Source organism: Ambystoma mexicanum, chromosome 9 (genome assembly GCF_040938575.1).
Source record: "Ambystoma mexicanum isolate Mex_15411 chromosome 9, UKY_AmexF1_1, whole genome shotgun sequence".
Taxonomy (NCBI): Eukaryota; Metazoa; Chordata; class Amphibia; order Caudata; family Ambystomatidae; genus Ambystoma; species Ambystoma mexicanum.
Genome location: NC_090931.1, coordinates 171,548,974 through 171,561,713, shown reverse-complemented (window position 1 = coordinate 171,561,713; position 12,740 = coordinate 171,548,974). Strand labels below are relative to the sequence as shown.

General features: G+C 44.2%; 1 protein-coding gene across 1 annotated transcript in view; it reads left to right on the top strand.

Moving 5' to 3' along the window:
• CBL (Cbl proto-oncogene) overlaps positions 1 to 12,740 on the top strand; it is a 964,911-nt gene that overhangs the window by 395,806 nt on the left and 556,365 nt on the right. The gene's annotated exons all lie outside the window — the stretch shown is intronic.

The following is a 12,740-nucleotide window of genomic DNA, read 5'->3' as shown; positions in this document are numbered from 1 at the left end:
TTACAATCCTTAACTATATTTGAGGTACAATATAAAACAATCTTTGGGCGCGCTATCCTTGGTTTGTCAAAATTAGCAATACTTTACTACCAATATGGTTTTACTGCCCTTGAATAGCATATTACCATTCTCAATGTGTAACATTAGGTTTTGCTTACCTTGAACTTCCTACAGCCTTCTGGAAAAAGTCTTCACGTTTTTGTTTACCTTAGAATTGTGTTCCACTATTTTGACTAGTAACATTGGTATAACCACATGTTCCTGTGATAAAAATAGTGTGTTTTTATTACCAATAGGGTTTTACACACCTTGAATAGCTTATTGCCATTCTGAATGTGTATACTTCTTCTCCTTTAAGTGCATACTGCCCCTCTGAAAACTAGTTCATAAGTTCTTGCTTACCTTAGAACTGTTCTGAAAAATAATGTTGGTATAACAGTTTTATTCCTGAAACTGATTAAGTGACATTGTACTACCAATAGGGTCTGCTTACCTTGAATTGCCTATTGCAGTTCTAAAAGTCTACTAATGTGCTTTTATTCCCCATGAAAAGCAAGCATACTAACATCATAAATGTGTAACACTAGGTTCTACTCGCCTTGAACTGCATACTGCTATTCTAAATGTGGTCTATGCTTTGGTTTACTTACCATAAGCATAGTGTTGTTTTTTATGTCTTTGACTTCTAATAGTACTTATCTTTCTAAAGAATTATTTGTATATATTTGAATAAACCTTGTATTTTTTACAATAGATCAGTTTGTTTCTTTGGACCATTTGTGTACCTCTCTACAGCTCTCTCCCTCTCTCTTCTAAGATAAGCCTGACTGCTCTGTGCCAGATACCAAAATAAGTGATACAGGTCTATTCTGAGTTGGAGATTTCTGTATTGCCCCAAGGTATACTTTTATAAAGCACCTAGCCTAGGTGGACTTTAGAAAAACTGTCCTAACAGTAACTATCCGAGAGAGCTCATCCAATATGAGAGATCTGCATAAACATCCGTTACTCAACATTGTTTAGAACACCAAACTACAAGATCTAAAACCACCATATCGCAGCAGAGGTGAACGAAACCACATGGAGACAAAGAGAATCCAAACATTTTGTTACCATCGTATTGAGTCGCATGATTGATTCTACATTTGACCCAGATGTGCATCTGCATGCGAAACCCACAACACAAGTGTCTATTTTAGACTACAAATGCACTAAGGACTAGATCATCAATGTGATTTGTGACACCTATCGTACCACGCAAACACACAGAATGCTGGTTTTAGAGCCCATTGTGGATGCAGGTCTTAACGCATCTGCTTTATTGGTAAGTGCATGCGTGTTGAAAGACTCATTGGGAGAGATCAAGGGATCAAAAATCATGGTGAGTAGAGGGAATGTTTGAATGACTCTTCTTTCCAAACAGGTTGATTTTGGTCATTATTTTACTTTTGTTTTTTTTGTTTTTTTTTAAGGAATATTTCAAGTGTTGATAAGATATAAAAGAAGTTTTTCTCCTGGCTATCTTGCTTCAATGGTTTAAATAATCGTTCTAACACTGTAGTTAATGCGATGCAGGATTCAGTTTTATTAGTGATAGTGTTGAGTTGTTTCTTCATATTACATTGGATAAGCGTTAAGTACACTTAAAGGCAATAGTGCGCCTTATTTGTCAGCCGACACGTGTTTCGACCCGTGGGTCTTTCTCAAGGCTATTATTAAATATTAAATAGCCTTGAGAAAGACCCACGGGTCGAAACACGTGTCGGCTGACAAATAAGGCGCACTATTGCCTTTAAGTGTACTTAACGCTTATCTAATGTAATATGAAGAAACAACTCAACACTCACTAATAAAAGCGAATCCTGTATCGCATTAACTACAGTGTTGGAACGATTATTTCAACCATTGAAGCAAGATAGCCAGGAGAAAAACTTATTTTATCTACTCAACAAATTGGCGTACTGGCTTAACCCCAACGGCTCCTGTGATCTTGCAACACCAAAATAACTCCATAGTCTCGGACAACAGAGGAGCCTAGCACAGGCTGTTTCCACACCTAGAGCCAACCCAGATTTCATTGATAAGATATAATATTGTATTTGACACTTGAGGTGTTGTCATTTTTGCTTGGGGATTTTGTCCCATCGTATGCTGTCTTCAGCTAGATCTATGTTGACAGGCTCTTGTAACAAAGATTTTGCTTTACGGTAGGGGTCACAAATCCTAGTCGTAGTGCATGTGTAGTCTAGAATACACTTGGTTTGTGGGTTTCGCATGTGGTTGCACTTCTGGTTCAAATGTAGAATCAATCAATTGTGACTCGATATGATAGTAACAGAATGGATTTTCTGTTTTTTGTTCACCTCTGTGTTGTGATGATTTTAAATCTTGTGGTTTAGTGTTTGTAAACAATGTTGTCTAAAGGATTATGTGGATATCTCATTGGGTGGGCTCTGGGTACCTTTTGCACCTATAGATGTATTTTAATGTGTTAATTTATCTTTGCTGTTTGTGTGAACAAACCGATTCAACTGTTTTATATTTGGGGTGGTTTTATTGGTGCATGTATTTGTTTCACGCACGAAATCCTTCAGAAAAGCAAACTCAGATCGAAGTTCATTTCACTGATGGCTGCACTGTGAAACCTAAGCTTTTTCCCCACTATCCAGGAAACTCAAATCTAGGTGTATTTGCATGGACTTTTACATCTAACCTGAAACTCTGGTCACACCACCCCCCCCACCACCGCACTAACCGTCATGTGCTGCCACCTGGGTAGCCCCCCTGACACCCATCGAAACATTCACAACCCTAGAATCGTATCAAGCCTGGGACCACCCCCCCCTACTACTTCCCTCAAGTCAATCTTACTGCAGGATAAGGACACCTCAATCTCCCACCAGCAGCTTCCCACCACCACCGGATTACCACCCACATAGCTAGATCACTGAGATTACACCATTATACCTATAACCACAACACAAAGAAGATAAGAACCGCCACAATCTAAACCCTTAGAGGCCCTATGGGCAGTCTCCTGGCCCTGTGACCTTCACTCAAACTTCCACACCAACTTACCACTAAGGACCACAACATGCCACGACACAGAACAGGACAACACCAAAGAAATACTGAACAGGGAACAAACCAAATGGAACCACACCTTCTCCCAGTAGACACTACCACAAATGCAGAACACAGCCTCACAAACACTGTTGGCAACAGAACAAACCTCATTAGAAAAGTCCCTCTAACACTGTACCTCGCAACTGACCACCAACCTCGCTAGGCGTGCCAAAAACATACTGGAACCACGCAGACAAAGAGCGATACACTGAAAAGAGAAAAGAATGAAACTGACGCCCTCACATCATATATCACTAAAACACAGGGACACCTCCATCAACTAAAACAAAATATAGAAGAGGAAGCAGAAGAAACCAGCAACCCAACAATTAATCTAACTGACCGATTCAACAACGAAAAAAGATCGCTTTGAGCACCCATCACATCCTGAGAGCAACATGGATTCAGACCAACATAACCACCACGAGACAAAGACGATATAAAAAACTAAATAACTTCGGAAGGATGCACTGCAACCTAATCAACGCAAGATCGAGGTCCAAACATGCCACAGAGATGTATGACCTGTGCGACTGAGGTATTGACAATCCAATTCATTACAGAAACATGGCTAGACAACTACAAAATCGCACTACACAGCTGCCTCCCGGACAACTTCAAGTGCTTAGACAGGTAAACCGGAAAGAAATAAGGGAAGACGACTTGCAAACGCATACAAGGAGCATCTTAAAATAAAAACGGAACCACTGCTAAACATAAACTGCAAATCCCTAATCCTTCACTTAACAATGAACACCAAAAGAAGCCTCAAATTCTGGTTTACAGACCACCGATATATGACGCAGCATTCGTGGACACCTTCACAGAAGCCCTCCCCACCTGGCCTTTGAACATGAACACCTGATAATCCTCGGACTTCAACATCTGGTTTGAAGAAGAAAACACAAACTCGCTAGTCAAGCAACTGAAGACTATTAAATTACATCAGTTGGTTAAAGGAGCAACACACAGCGGGAGTGGGGGGGGGTCACTCAGCGGAATCTACACCAATAGAAACCGGATCACCATGGTACCACCAATACAGATAGTATGGTTCGACCACCTCATTCCATTTGTGATCATGCTACCTACGATAGACAAGCAACACAATAAACTTCCGACACTCATGAAAAGAAACTGGAAGACCATCAACTGTAGTAACTTAGTAAAACAACTTGAACTCACAAAACCAACAACCATGAACCTGGACGAAGCCGACCTTGTTAGAAAAACGGAACCACTTCATAAATGGATCTCCAAAACAATCGACAATATCTCGAAGTAAAAACCTTTCACCCCATTGCACAAGAGGGCAGTGGAAAAATGGTTTACTCTGTGCCACGAAAAGGAAAATCCAGAAACTGGAACTAGAATGCAGGAAAAAATACAAACGGGCAAAAAAACACAATTTCTATGACAAATCCGTTCTAACAAAAAGGAAATTCAAAAGGCCAAAAAAACATGACCACTGGATCACTAAAGCCACAAACACTCAAAGAACTGTTCAACATCATAAACAAAGTAAAGAACCCACTTGTATACATCATTCTGGTAACCTCACTGAAACTATACAGCAACCTCGCAGACCACTTCAAAAACAAAATCCGTCATCCACCAAATCATACAAAGCAGACCAGTCATCCAAAATATACAACCCACACCCCCAACCTAGGATCGTCAGAATAAACTCCATAGCTTCCCCCAAATATCAGAGGCATTTGTGAAGCTGGTAAAAAAAAGCAACAAAGCAGGCTCCCCCATGGACCCCTGCCCTCACACATGTACAGATCAACTTTGGAATGTTACAGAAACCTCTTACACCTATCACTCACAACGGGGAAATTACTGCCATCATTCAAATCTGCGTACATCAAACCACTTCTCAAGGACACGGCAGGCAACGTGGGAGACCTCCAACTACAGGCCTATCCAAACATCCCCTACCCAACAAACCTACTTGAAACCTACGTGGACTAACACAGGAACAGAGAAAACCACCAACTTCTGGACCAGGCACAAGTTAGTTTTAGGCCTAAGAGGAACTAAGACAGCACTCCCTCTTCATCTGGGATGATTTAAAGACAAATGCAGATTCCGCGACAAGCTTAGCTCTGATGTATCTGGACCGCTCTGCTGCGTTCAGCAGTCAGCCATGACATCCTCATCAAGAGACTAGAAGAAATGGGAATCACCGACCTAGCCCTACTCTGAACTAAATCATGCTGAACAGATAGAACGGAAAACCGTCTGGCTTAAACCTTTTTTAAATCCACTCCAAGGGGCACCAACTTTGGATCGTCCCTATCCCCACTACTCTTCAATATCTACATGACTCCACTAATCAAGCTCACTAAAAGACACAGCTTTACATGTTAAAACTGCCTACACGACACACACAAATCTACAAAATGGAAGACTCACTCGAAGAAAACACTATAATGCTGTCTACAACAACTCTATGAATGGATGAACACAAACAGCCTCAAACTCAACCCAGGCAAAACAGAAATAATGGTTATACCCCAGAAGCGGGAAAACGACCACTACATCCCATGGCCCACAGAGCTAGGAGCTGCACGGACTCTGTCGACCACAGTAAAAAATCTTGGAGTCCTGATGGACCACAAACTAACACTAGAACCACAAGTAAATGCAATAATAAAGAAATGCTTTTTCCTCCTGCACACAGTGAAAAGGATCCTACCTGTCCTCTCCTTCACCCATAAAACACTTACCACCACCTCCCTCATCGTGTCCAGAATAGAGTGTGCCAACAGCCTTTTGAATGCCGGAACCCCTACTAAAACTGCAACTTATCAAAAACGCAGCGGCCAGACTCCTGCATGCTCCATTGGCTACCCATTGTTAGGCAGAAACCTGTGCAGTTCCCTTAGGGAACACTGCAAAAGATTTTAGACTACAGGTGTTGGCAGTAAACCCACTTGGTAGCAGTCCGCACCACCCAGATTTACCTGGTAGCTGTGGCTGAGCAGTCGGACTTCCCTCAAGAAGAGTTAGGCAGTATGCAAAGTATACACAATAGGCACTCAGGCACAATAGTACAAGCAAACACTGACCGGAGCTTTGGTATCAAAGTATATAATTATTTATTTAAAAACACACTGAAACACTCCAGCACTCTTATTGTAAAAGATTCTAAACACAGTTACTATTGTAATATATACACCCCTTTTCCTTATCAGATAAGCCACAGTAAAACACCACTTATTTTCATACAGAGGTGAGCGCTTAACTAGATGGCACTCCAATAGGTTTGTGAGAAAGGGAGGGAAAAAGACAGAATATGGAAACGTACACCACTCTAAGATTCAGGAACACTGTTAGCAAGGCAGAAGAGCAAAAGTCACTGGTGAGCCAAAGTCCAAAGGCTGGGCCCACTCTTAGAGAGAGCAGAGCACAAATGCGCCCAAGATCACACAATTACACTAGGCTTTTAAAGTCTTGCAGAGGGTTCAAAAAGAGTTTAGAGAGGCTTAGGAAAGTTTAGCCAGGGTGTCCCAGGCTAACTCGGGTTCGAAAGCCGGGGGCTAAATCTACCCCATACAGTCGGTGGCAAGGGAAGCCTGGTGGGACACGGTACCTTAAGTGGGAAGGATCCTCCAGCGGTGGCAGTTGTTCCTGGCAGTGGGTGCAAGTTGCGTCATCGTCCAGGGGAAGAGAAGATCTCGACTTGGAGGAAAGATGAAGGTCGTTGCACTACCAGGGAAGAAACCAGCCGCGGAGTTTTCCGGTTAAAGGTGGTACCTTTGTTCGCGGTCGTGGTAAAACGTGGTATCCCGGTTGCTGGGGTGCTTGGCACAGGCAAGGCGGCCACGAGGTACGTCGGGAAGGCGAAAAGACGGTATAACTGGTTAACCCCACCAGTCAAAGGAAGAAGGGAGATCTCCTCTGTCGTTGGGAAAAATGGTGAGACGGTCCAGCAGGGCTCCACCAGTGGTGGTGTCGTGGCAGGTCGGCTCAGCTTCTCTCTCAGCGGATTCTTAGGTCCTGTGGCGACTTCTGAAGTTCCAGTCCCAAAGCCCTGCTTTTATGCAGAAAACCCCCATTCACTCAGCCTAGCTGTCACTCAAACATGCTAAGTGGTGAGCCGGCCGGCTCACCACTTGGGCCAATCAGGACGGAGTGCGACTTGAGTTGCCTAGGCAACTCAGTCCAGGGTGCCTAAATTCCCCTCCACCCCTCCTAAGTAACCTAGACAGAGTGGCACCACTTTTGGAGGCTTCTGTGGAGAAGCCCGCCAAAAAGTGGAACAAAGGGCTCGACTTGGGTTGGAGTCACAGAAGAGAACACCAACGCCATTTTAGAATCAAGTTTTGGCAAAAAATACCAACCGGAGAATTAATATTAATTAAATAAACCGGCGGTATGTTCGAGGCTACCGTAAATAATTAAAGGTAGTAGCCTAAAACAATGGGAAATCCCATAGGAAAATATTTGCGGTTGAATATAAAAAGTAGTATCCACTGCCACCAGCCAAAACTCGATCAGGGGGGACGGAGACGTGCCCCCTCGACTAACAGACCCCGGGGCAATTGAATTGCCCCAGCCAGTACGTCCACAATATGATGGTTTGTACTGGTTCTGTTTAGAATTTAAGACTAGTAAAGTCAATGGTGACTTTACATGCCCTGGGAGACAGTATTCAGTCCCAGGGTATGGAGTCTATACTGGGGGGTCACTATGACATCCCTGTGTCACTGCACTGAGTGTGCTGTGTAACACACATCACAAAAACACATGAAGCCCTATGGAGTAAAAGACCCCGTAGCCCATTAAACACATCTAGATTCAAAGAAACACTCGAATCATGCCCAAGAGTGAGGGTAAAAGAGTCTCACTCTTGGCAGGAGAAAAAAATAAACCCCAAAAATCCAGCAAAGCTGCTGGGGGACTCACTAGGTTAGGATTTCAGCCTAAACGGAGAATTCTCCCTAACACCCATCAAGCACTGAATACGTTTCAAAACATTGTGCATAACTCGCAGAGCAATCCTCGGCCAAGGAGCAGAATTCCTACAAAAGAAAATAACCATTTACCTACCGGCAAGACCACTCTGATCAAGCAACGACATTCGCCTACAACCGAAACCATAGAAAAAAAAAAACTTGGTGGCTTGTCATTCTCCCATCTTGTATCGATCAACGTCCAGACGCGGCCTTACAGACTTTTGGGCTTCGGCCCATTACAATAGTCAGAGAGGGGAGAGGTTCTCTATACTGACTCCTTTTAGAGAATGTTTATCCCATTTGCCCCTTTCGTCTCTTTTCGCCCAACTGCCCTGTTTAAACATAATGGACAAAACCCCATTTAAATGTTATCCCTCCTGCCATCGTAAATTTCTGTGGAAAGACCAGCACCGCGTGTGTAACTGTCTGAGGGATCGGGCCGAAAAGCACTGTAAATCTTGTCCGCTTTTCCAGCCGACAACCCTGAAAGAACGGCTGACGAAACGCTATGGCGCTCACGCCATGCAGGCCGAGGCTTCCATAGACGTGACGGAAGACTCTAGCCAGGGCAGTTATGGAGTCATGAGCGATGCTGAGGCCAATCGGGAGCCACCCAGAACCCAAGTGTAGGCCCACTACTCAGAGAAGCAGGCCGGTTGTTCTGTGGTGGAGAAGACACCCAGCGGCCACGGCACACACAAATATGTAAAGACATAACCCACGCCCGACTCTCAAAGACACCGTCGAGGTCCATGCTGTGACTGGGGATAAAGCCTTGGGTTCCTCCCTGTCTTCTGGGCCATTGTGCACGCTTTTGCCTATTGACAGCTCCTGAAAACAAAATGTCAGTTCGGACACCGCTTATAAAAAGTCCCTTCTTTCACATGCTGAGAACAGGCGTCGAAAGGCATCTCTGCGTCTCCTTAAAAAAAGCACCAAATACAGGCGCTCATTCAAAAACATGTTGGCGCCTCTCTTCTAAAGGCAAGGTCGTCGAAAAAACTCAATGTCGACGCCATTAACTCCCAAGGCCACCCAGACATTCTTCCACTCCTTTAGGCACCCTCTCTGGGGATGTTGGGCAAGATTGTATGCAACACTTATCCTCTTGGTATAAGGTAACCCACCTATTGGTATAGGTCTGTACTACACAAGTTGGTAGTGACTGAGCAGCCAGTGGTAAATGTGAGCTGTAGCATCGAAATCCACACATGCAAGTATCCAAATAACACTTGCACTCAAGGTTTTCCAGTAAAATAATTGTCAGTTCTAAATACGCATTTTTTAAAAAGGGCAATGTGCAACAATAAAAATATACTTCATAACACGTTCTCGGGATCAAGATAAGCAGGTAGATCCTCTTTTGAGAGGCCTCAGACACACTTCCTACACCCTGAGGTGATTTCAATTCTTAGGACAGTATTGGCATTTATATATCACTTTTTGCACTTGGTAAAATTCTGAGGTTGTGGAAAATTAAAAGGTTAGGGAAAGAAAAAGGTTAACAGGTTCTCTGAGCATGTGAGCACTTTTCAATCTCCCAATGAAGTCTAGATAGGATCTTTCCCAGCAATATTAGTTAAACCAATGTATCACCTATGAGGGACAGTTAAAATCCAAGTCAATGGATCAGAAGATTCTGCAGCGAGCCAGGACAGCCAAAGTCAATTTGATCAATGTCTAGGGAGCTGAGGCACTTCTTTAGATGGCATAAAAGTCTTGCACAAAGTTAGTTTGTAGAAAATCACTGTTGGGCCACAAGCTGTTAGGCTTGTGAGGGTCAGAGCTGAGATCAACTCTGCAAAAAGCAACTACTGCAAGTCTCAATTGAGATAATGCAAGCTACAGACACAAGAGGTAAGGGCCTCCTAGTCAACACAGTACCTTAAGTTAGAAGAGGATCCAGCTGGCTTCTGTTCTGGTTGCAGTCTTGCAGATCCTGGATTCCTGGGCCTCAGTCGTGGGGACAAAATGGAGGACATTTGGAGGACTCCTGCCCTGCAGTTTGAAGGTCGTCGGCAGCTACGGGTGCTTTTCAGTTCAGTGGAATTTTGCGGTTTCAACTACTGGTAAATGGCACCAACGTGGATATTGGACACTTGATGTCCAACCCAGCTTGGGTTGTCCTGCTTCTGGAGGGCCCTTTGGATCTTCCTGGAGCTCTGGTCCGGTTTAAAGACAATGCACTATACTATGGATTTCACGACCCTTGTCACTCTGTTCCAGCAGCAGTACAGAAGTACAGCGAGTTGGGGAATGTCTTCCAGCAAAGTTACTCTTGGTTAGTTGGTCCCACCAACCCAAGGGAAGAAGTCTTCCTCTCGAGCTTCTCTAGTCGATTTGGAAAAGCAGTTTCAGCACAGCAGCAGGGCTTCACTGGGTAGTTCAACGGTCCAGGAGAATGCAGCAAGCTTCTTTTCACGATTCCTTTGGATGTTTCGTTCAGTTGTCAACTCTGCCTTCAGTCCAAGAATCCTCACCTTATGCAGGTTTCTCCCATTATGCACAGCCTAGCTGTCACTCACACAGCAGGTTGACTGACTGGCTGCCTGTCCTTGCAGGACAATCTGCACTGAGTGCATTCAGGTAACCAAGGAGACTAGGGACAGGGAGTTTTGGGCACCTCCCTCGCTTCCTGCCCTGCCAGACACACTGGAACCAGACGCGGGTTTCAGTACTGAAGCCCGCCAAAGGCAAAATGAACAAAAGGGTTAAACCTGGTTTGGCATGCAGAGTAAAACCCAAGACCGACCTCACTAGCAAGAAATGGCGAAAAAAGAATGGGGCCATTTTGACACAGTTGTCATCCATGGGTGCTATACTGCAGCTGAGGGTTCAGCCTGTGGTAAAAATACACAGTGGTAGGAATATTAAACCTCTGCCACCAGCCATTAAAAGTCGTGAGGGTAACATAAAAATGTTACAAAAGTACGGAAAGGGGCTACTAAGTAACCCCCCAGCACTGCACATAAAATGGGGTGTGCTGGACCGACCTAGGAAATACGTAAATAAAGTCCATTTCACTTTACTACTCTTGGGAACAGTAGTTCACCCAAGAGAAGGTTTTTAAACCTTAGGAGGAATCCAAACAACCTCTCTGTGACACTGCGCTGAAGGTGCTGTGTGTCATAATACAAAAAGTAGGTACATGTGGAGTTTGTAAGACTCCAAAAAACAAAGGAAACCGAGTCCAAATCAGATCAAAATGCATGAGAGTGAGAAAATGGTCTCACTCACTCCAGGATAAAAATTAAAAAGTCCTAAAGTCCAGCAAAAGTCCTCGTGGTCTCAATGCGCCAGAAAGACAGCGTGCCCACAAAAAATACCCCTACTAAAGATGTCACCCCGTCTCAGTGCCCCGTCATCTGGGGCTTCCACCAGAATATTGTTTTACTCCAGAATAAATGAACAAGATCTTAAGGCGATTGTCCCATTTCGTGGACTTCATGCACAGACAAGCAGATCAATTAACAGTACTCGGAGATGCCTCGCAGCCAGGAACATCAGCAGAGCCACCCCCTCATAAAAATCCAATTTTGAGCCACAATCCTGCACCTCTGCTTTAGGCACTTTGGCCTCGGCATCGCAAGACCTCACTCTGTATCGAGACCCAGCGCAAGACTCGCATTATAACGACCAAGCAGCATCTCGGGGGGTCTTGGGTCGCTATAGCCAGGATCAAGACCACTACTCTGAGTATGACAACATTTTGTTTTTATTTTTTTTATTAGCATCTAGTTTCTATTTTAAACACAGCATCCACAAGAAAAGAAAGAGAAAAAAAGAAAGGACATTTATATAGTAGTCACCAGAGCATCAGGACCAGTCGGCTGCAGACTCGCCAGTTGACAACCAAATGCAGTATAACTAATTGTTGTTGAAGGTGGTGCAACATTTCACCATTGACACTGAGGAGACACAAGTCGATAAGGACTTTGTGGAAAACATCCGGGGGGACAAAAAGGCAGTCACACAATTCATACCTCTCTTGCAGTCAATCCAGAGATGTATTCAACCATCCCTCATAACACCTAATCTTACAAGGCCGGTCAACCTAAGAATAGAAACTGTTCAGGCCCGCACCCACTGACCCCCCGCCCCCTGTGAATTAGGGACCAGTTCAAACCAAAGTTGCTGGTAGTTACCACCACCAGAAAGAGGGCAGGCACTCCCGTGGCGTCGGCAGAAGCCCCGCCAGACGAGGAGAGTAAAAAGATGTAATGTTAAGGAGAAAGTTACCTTCCTCTACAGCGTACTGGACAATAATTGCCAACAATACAACCTTGTTAGCAAGTTACGTCTGCCACAAATAGGATGAGCTGGAACAATTACAGGCCGTCCCAGAACCACTAAAAGCTCAACTGCTTAAGACAATTTCAGGAGGCAAACAAATCTCAAGCTGCATCCTGGAAAAAAAAACTTGATTCGGCGGACAACGCAGGATGCATCATAGCCAAAGGGACGCTCATTAAGCGGGTTGCCTGGCTTAGGCAGTCGGGGTTTAAGCTAGAGACCCAAGCAACCCTCCTGAACATGCCAGTAGGACCAAACATTCTATTCAGTAAGGTTGTAGAGGACTCCCTAAAGAGTGCCAATGGCGAGTACGACATGGGAAGCTGACTAACAGACCTTATTCCCAACAGGATT